Genomic DNA, 8,145 nt, shown 5'->3' on the forward strand with positions numbered 1-8,145 from the left:
TTGACCCATTTTGAGTTAATTTTTGTATATTGTGTAAAGTAAGGGTCCAACCTCATTCTTTTGCATGTGGGTATCCAGTTTTCCCAACAACATTTGTTGAAAAACTGATCTTTTCTCCAATGAATGATCTTTGTACCTTTGTCAAAAATCATTGGATCATATATGCAAAGTTTTATTTCTGGGCTCTCTGTGCTATTTCATTAGTATAGTGTGTGTATTTATGCCAGTACCACACTGTTTTGATTACTTTATAGTAAGTTTTGAAATCAGGAAGTGTGAGTTCTCTAACTTTGTTCTTCTTTTTCTAGATTGTTTTGGCTATTCAGTGTCCCTTGAGAGTCCATATGAATTTCAGGATAGATTTTTCTATTTTTGCAAAACCATCATTGGAATTTTTACCTCTTTGAGTAAGTTGATTCTTAAGTATTTTACTCTTTTTGTTGCTATTGTAAATAAAAATGTAAAGTTTTTAAATTTCTTTTTCAGATTACTTATTATTAATGTATAGAAGAACAACTAGTTTTTGCATGTTGATTTTGTGTCCCACTACTCTGCAGAATTTACTAGTTCTAACAATTTTTTGGTGGAAGTTTTAGGGGTTTCAACATATAAGATACTATTTGTAAACAAATATAATATTACTTCTTCTTTTCCAATTTGGATGCTATTTCTTTCTTTTTCTTGCCTAATTGCTTCGGCTAGAACTTCTAATATCATGTTGGATAGAAGTGGTGAAAATGGGCCTTCTTGTCTTGTTCCTGATCTTAGAGAAAAAGCTTTCAGTCTTTCACCCTTGAAAATGATGTTCTCTGTGGATTTCTATATATGGCTTTTATTATGTTGAAGTAGTTTCCTTTTACTCTGAGTGTTTTTTTAGTGGTTTTAGCATGAAAGCATGTTGAGTTTTGTTAAATGCTTTTTCTGCATCCATTGAGATGATCATGTGTTTTCTTCCTTCATTCTGTTAATGTGGTTTATTACATTAATTCATTTTCATATATTGAAACATCCTTGTATTCCAGGAATAAATCCCACTTAAAAATGTTGTATAATCCTTTTAATATGCTGATGAATTTAGTTTATTACTATTTTATGGAGGATTTTTATATCAATATTCATCAAAGATATTGACCTATAGTTTTCTTTTGTCTTAGTGTCTTTGGCTTTGATATCAGGGTAGTGCTAATCCCATAGGATGACTTTAGAGGTATTTTCTCCTCTTCAACTTTTGAAAGAGCTTGAAAATTATTGGTGTTAGTTAATTAAAAAAAAAGTCTTTGGGCCCAGGAATAAATTCAGCATAAAATAAATACAAATAAATATTTTTTTAAAATATGAAAAAGTTTTTTACTAAAAAAAATTAAAAATTTAGCAAGTACATCACTTATCACTTTGTTTCTAAAAAGTTTCTTAACCTACTAGTAAGCATGAACAAATTGTTAGAATTAAAATGACTCAAGTGTTAATTTTCTTCATTGCAAGTTGTCTGACAGAAGTATATGATGCCATCATGTATGACATCTTTTATGAAAAAATGGTCATTTTTGTAGTATTTGAGAATATTATGAATTTTCCCAGTGGCATCTGACAATACTCTGATATGCAAAGTTATCTTTTCAACATGTATGTCTCATCATCATCCTTACCAAATTAACAAACTCAGGTGCTAATTAATGAACTACTTTTCATATGATTCAGGTTCTCCACCACCAACTCCCCTAAGCATCAGGAAATTCTACAACTTCTGCAAGATTAACGATTTTACCTTACACTGTATATATCTCATGTGGTTTAAAACATCCAAAAATCGTTGATAAACTGACCCTGCCCACACTAAAGCATTGTGAATTATAAAAGATGGTCTCTGTTAAGTGGGGAGGGATTTCAGGTTGAACTTAATTTTATAAGTGGTCAATTTATTACAGTGTACTGTTCTGTTATGTATTTCACTTCTTTTCTAAAAAAAAGTGATAGTTGAGGGCACTTAGATAATAAAAATTTGAGAAATTAAGGAACTGATACACACTGTAAGCTTCAAATGTTTTCAAGCATAAGATACAATAAGAACTAAAACTACGAAATGGCGGAGGAAATAGAGATAAGGGGATGAAGTTGCAAAACTGAATCTATAATAATATCTCAGTGGCTAGCTTTGTGGTGCCAAGAAGGTGGTGAAGTCAAAGAATTCATAAAGATGATAATAAACACACTACAAAGAAAAAAGACTGAAATTTTCATAGAGAGAATTTTTACAGTGATATGACAGATAGAGAACAGGGAAGAGAAGTTGGAGTGAGAGACTATCTGCTTCTTCAATTATTTCCACTGTAGAGAACAACAAACCAATTTGCTGAAATCTTTATTCCCCTCTATGACCCTATCTTTACCTGCAAAATCTCAGCCCTGAATCGATGTCACAGTCCAGCTTTTCCATCCCTGGAGAACAGAGCAATTTATCTCATATGAAACCTCAACAGCTCAGGCTGTGAAACAAGGCCAGCCATCCATTCTCACAGAGGAGCCAACTGGAGGTAGGATTTTTGGTTCTGAATTCAGCTAAATATCTTCAAAGAATTGTATCTGGCCTTCCTTATCCAGGGCTATCAGTGAAGTGCTGGCTGGCTTTCAGAGAAGAGCAATTCACAGTCAGTGGAGATATTTTCTGGTGAGCTCTCTAGAGAAGGCTGTGGGGCTTGTTAGTAAGAGTTGATTTCTATGAGGATTATACTTTTTTATTTTATTGAGAGATTTATAAAGAAATTTACATGGTAAGAATTATTATCAACAAAATACGTTGTCTATTCTCTGGTCATTTAAGCAAAATCTTTCTCTCAGGGCCAACCCATGGACAAAGCCCAGATTTAATCTCTAAGAGTCTGCTAGGCACTCTGTGGTCCACGGGAAGCCCTCAAGTTGGCAGCCTGTTTCCTTGTGTGTTGTCCTGGTGTTCAATCTTCCACCTCTTCCGGGTACAACTAGACAGATGCCTATGAGATCATCAAGGGACTTGACATTGGAGAAATGTACTTTTCATTATCTTTAGACTTCTACACTTTTCAAAAAGACTCTCAGCATTTCCAGTAATTGTGCAGCAGTTTACCCAACACTAAGGTTCTCACTATTATAAGTTAAAACAAATAAATTTTGAAAAGGAAAACGTGATCTTTGCAATTTTGTACAGAATCTATATAATGGGTGCATCCTTATAAATGGAGGTGATGGTGCTCAGGGCAAGCTACCCCATTGGGCACCACCCTTGTGTGTGTATTGTTTCGAGCTGAAGACAATAAGGACTCAGAGAACTCAGGAAGAATATTTGAGTTTCCCCTCCCAAACTGCCTACAGAATTTAAAACAAAAGATCTGTTTCAGGAAGGAGTTATTATCATGATGGTTGTAAAGATAACATAGGACAGAGGTTACAATAGTAAAGGCACCAAGCCCCTTTTATCAAAAACTCTATCTCTCCCTGACCACATTATCTATAGATGACCCTGAGAAGAGTTGTCAGGCAAACATTTGCATTTCTATCCCCATGTGAGTTGTCTTCTTGCCCTCTGTGGTCCTAGACCACTACCCACCCCCAACACCTTCCTCCTCTTTAGCTGCAATACTTAAGCAGGCAGCTTAGACAGAGGGTCGAGTTGCTCATTTCTGAGTTTCTCCCATGTATACATGTTATTAAACTTGTATTATTTTCTCCTGCTAACCTGTCTTGTTAATTATTTGGCCAGCCATGGGAACCTTAAGAAAAGGGAAGAGGGAGATTCTCTCACTCCCTCAACAGTTTTTGCGCCCAATGTGGGGCTACACTGGCTGACAAGTTGCATTCTCTGGCTGGAAAAAATGCCTTCTCCCTGGATTACTGCAGGGGATGAAATACGGGAACCCCTGAGGAAAGCTGGCAAAACGTAAGACTTCTTACCCCGTCAGCCTCCTGGAATCTCTACCTGTGGAGTCTGGTGGAAGGAAGTGGTGAGAAATTTACTCTCTTTCGAAATTTAGATTGGCAGGAGAAAATATTTGGGAATCTAGTTTCTTGTGCTTTTAGTGACGCTGGTAAATTTGGTAGAGTAGTCTTGGTTTTGATCTTGATCCTTTTTCCTCCCAGAGATAGTCTCTGTTTTTCTCTTTTGTCTCTGTCTTTTGTATCATGTGTCATAAGAAGGAACTACCATAGGGTAGGACGCAGGCATAGGCCCTATGAGCCTACTGTCCGGGCCGGCCCCACAGACTGGTGAGTTTGTGGGTCTCACCAGACTAGCGTCTATTTAGACAAACTTTGCTGTGGGTTAATATGCACATGAAGTGAAGGCCATTGCCAAGGGCATCTTGAAAGCCAAAAAGGCCGCAAATTTGGTGGGCACAGGTCGAGCAGTTAAGAGCCATTAGGGCTCTCGCCACTTTCAGAAGACTCCCGTGACAGGATAAATTGGGTCACGGAACGGGGTAGATGACACAGGTCCCCCGCCAACTGCAAGAAAATGTCCATGCAACGACGAGGTACTCTGTAAAGCACACAGTCCCCAACCCCGTGGCACCTCCCCCCCCAGGTATTATTCTGACTCCAAGAGTCCTAAGGCGTGGCTAAAGCTGTCATTGTGCACATAAGAAAAAAACCGGATGAGGTTTTTCCTTCTGTCTTGTTCTGTGTCCTGAGAAAACTTGGCTTTGTGACCAGTGAGAATGTTCTCCTTGGTCTCCATCATATGGAAGGTGCATTTACCGGGGTGCCCCTTGGTGGCCAGTTGAGTAGACTGGGGTTCTGAACTGTCTCTTTGTCCGGCTGTGCCAAGCTCTCAGGGGAGTTTGTCATATAGGGCCCAGTCCATAAGGGCTTTTGTCGTCTTAACCTTCGTTGCTTGTTAGTGCTGGAATAATCCCATTCCAGTATTGCCTGCCCGGTGTCACAGATTAGCGGGTCTGTGACTGGAGGCGTCCCACACTCTTGTGGGAGACCGGAGACACCGTTTTCACTACACCATCCTTACCGCCTGTGCAACGAAGGTCTTTACTTTCTCTGAATATCTTTGGGAGTGAATTCTGTGGATCATGGGGGCTACATCATCTGCGCCCTCACCAGGGACACCTCTTGTGTCCATGGTAAAGATTTATTCTAAGCATGGGAAAGTTACCACCAGGTCTTTCCTTCAAAAGGCTTATTGGATCGAGTCACTATTGGAATAAATATACAAATGAAGATCCTACTCGTCAATGGCCCGACGACAGATCCTTTGAATTGGAAAACTTCTAAATTGGGGGAAAAAAATATGTTTTGAGAGCTCTCACACAATTGTTTAATTGGTACCTAAAAAAAGGCCAGAAAAAGGAAGGGAAAAATTTAAATAGCCTTAAGACCTTGACTCAGGTTACAATTGAATTGAGAACATGTAAAAGTGTAAGTGTTGATAAGATTATAAAGGTTGGAATGTTTGAGCTAATTTTATATAAAGAGGTTACATCAACTTTGCCTGTGTATGTTTTAAAATGTCTGACTGGGAATGCTTCCCTTGTCCAAAATTAGAAGACCAACACCTATTGATAAAAATCTTAATGATAACTATGTTTAAAGGTATAAGAGGTGATGAAATGTACATAAACTTTTGTACAAAAAACTGATGTTATTTCTATTACAGAACTGGTTAACAAAAATAGTAATTTAAATGATGGTTAATTTTATCTAATGTCTTATGAAGTCTTATAGGCAATCTAAATAATTATTGGGAACAAGTAACTAAATAGTTGTGAAAAAGATGAATGTTGGGTGAACTTTAAATAATAATTATGTGTTACGGTGGTTACAGCTTCCAAAATCTTTTTGGTGACTTAAAACTTTAGAGTTTTGCTAAATTTTGTGATAAAAATTCACTGAGTATCATCATTTCCAAATAAGATAAGATATTAGACACTGATTACTAAACTTACATTTGTTACATTTGGCTTTTCATTACAGGAAAACTAAAAGGTGTTTTGGGTCTATTGGTAAACATGTGTTTTATTAAAAGATTGTACTATAAAGTAACATATTTCTAGAGGTTATGAAGTGTGTATAAATTTTCCAAGCCACAATATACTAATGTAAAAGAAAGTTTATAATGGTTTACTTAGTTTTTACTTACAAATTGGGGTTTCTAAGAGTTAAAATTTCTAATTAGTATATGCGATTGAAGCTACTAAATATTAAGAAAAAATATGTCTGTGTACAAGGAAAGTAAGATGTATAAAGAAGGAACAAAGAATGGAAATATTTTATTTGATTGATTAAGAAAGATAAATTTGTCTTCAAGTACTAGGAGGGAAAAGAAAGACATGGGACAAATTCTGGTTTGTGGAAGAGGAATTCTGGAAAAGGAGTTTTTGTATGGTCAAGTTGGCTAAGATTGAAATGAATTTAATAAAGTAAATGAATTTTAATATCAGAAGGAAGCTGGTACAAAATTATAATTTGGTCTTCTTTCTCTTAAAAGGATAATTTTCTTGAACTTGATAAAGAGGTTATAAAAGATTTTTCTTTACCTCTGGGTAAGTCTACCTAAAAGACAGAAAAAAAAAAACCTGTTAAAATAATTTCCTGTGTTCAAAAGACTGAGGTCTCTCTATTAAGGTTTTTGGACTGTTAATGCTCTCTTTGCTTTAACGTTTTCTATTTTTGACAAGCTCCCCAAAATTCATATCTTAAATAAAGTCATTTTTTACTTTTTTTCTGGGAGAATTTTCAAAGGGCCCTGGAACTTCTCAAAGAAATTTGCTCTCTTCCTATAAGGGGAAAGATACTAAATTTATTAGGCTTATTCAGTATGTTAAATTACATGGAAAGCATTGTCAGACAAGTGATGATAAGTCTGCTTAGGTGCTATTATGTGGGCAAATGTTATTGACATAGGTGTTTTAAAATTGTATAACATTACTGAAATTCTGATCTGTCCTGATTATCAGTCATAATTCTGGTTATTATTATTTTAAAGTGTTGTATGTCACAAAATTAACCACATTTCTCTGTCAATTGCCATTTTGAGGTCTTGTTTACAGACTTATTTCTTTGCTCTAATGCTTTTGCAAAATATTTCAACTTCAGAAAAATTCAAGGAAAGGACTCTGACATTTACACTAGAGTACAGGTTTCTGACAAACTTTCTGATCATAAAACTGAACTTGGTAAGAAATTACAGAAATCTGATGGAAAGACTGATAACTTCATGAAGCTGCTAACAGAAAGACTGGGATCAAGAGTGGATTACACAGGACTGAATGAACTGATAAGGATAATTATAATTTTTATGATTTTTCATTTGAAGTATTGCTGAATTTTTAATGTTTTGTTTTTTCAGAGTTAAGGAAAACTTTTTCTCTTTTCTCCTGAGCTAGGTATGACTTATAACAATTTGGTAAATGATATTTTTGTAAGTAAAATTGAAATATTTATCTTTTTCTCTCTATCTGATCCCTCGAATTTGGAAACTCTTAGTAAGTGAGTATTGTTGTTTTCATGGCAATATAGTTATTTGCATAAGTTCAATAAGAATCTGTTCTCCTTATAACAGGACACAATTGGAAACACTGGTTATATTACCAAGGCTTTGACTGGAACATCATATTTGTGATATAACCATACAGCTTTTGAGGAATGAAGATTGGACTTTATGGAATAAAGCCACGTGGAAATACTGGCCTGGTACCTTATGTTCCAAGCAGCACTTACCAGGATAAGTAAAGAATGTCACTTATCTGGCAAACACAAGGAACCTCGAAATATTTTGGGGGAACCTAGGAAGAAAGGAATTCACCCAAATCTGTAGGTATTACAGGCAAAGTCTGATGACAAAATCCTTGGCTTGGCTTTTCTGGCCTGGAGAGGCCTTTAAAGTTCAATCTGAGATTCCTTATAAAACGTTCCAGCAAAGCAGATTTAAAAGAGCCTATGTGATCAATTGCTATTCTTGCTGTACTTATGTAAATAATTGAGCCAACTCTATTGGAACTAGGCTTATTTTGCAAACTAGTTTTAATTTGTCTATCTTTGATAAAAATGAGGGTGATCTTAGAAAGAAAAATTATATTTCAGTAAAAACTATAGTGTACATTTGCGGATATTAGATCCTAGTTTTGTTAATTGTCTGTTAAGGTTTTTGTTTTATATCTGTTGACT

Source organism: Ceratotherium simum, unplaced genomic scaffold, assembly GCF_057802395.1.
Source record: "Ceratotherium simum simum isolate JZ-2026a unplaced genomic scaffold, ASM5780239v1 HiC_scaffold_43, whole genome shotgun sequence".
Classification (NCBI taxonomy): domain Eukaryota; kingdom Metazoa; phylum Chordata; class Mammalia; order Perissodactyla; family Rhinocerotidae; genus Ceratotherium; species Ceratotherium simum.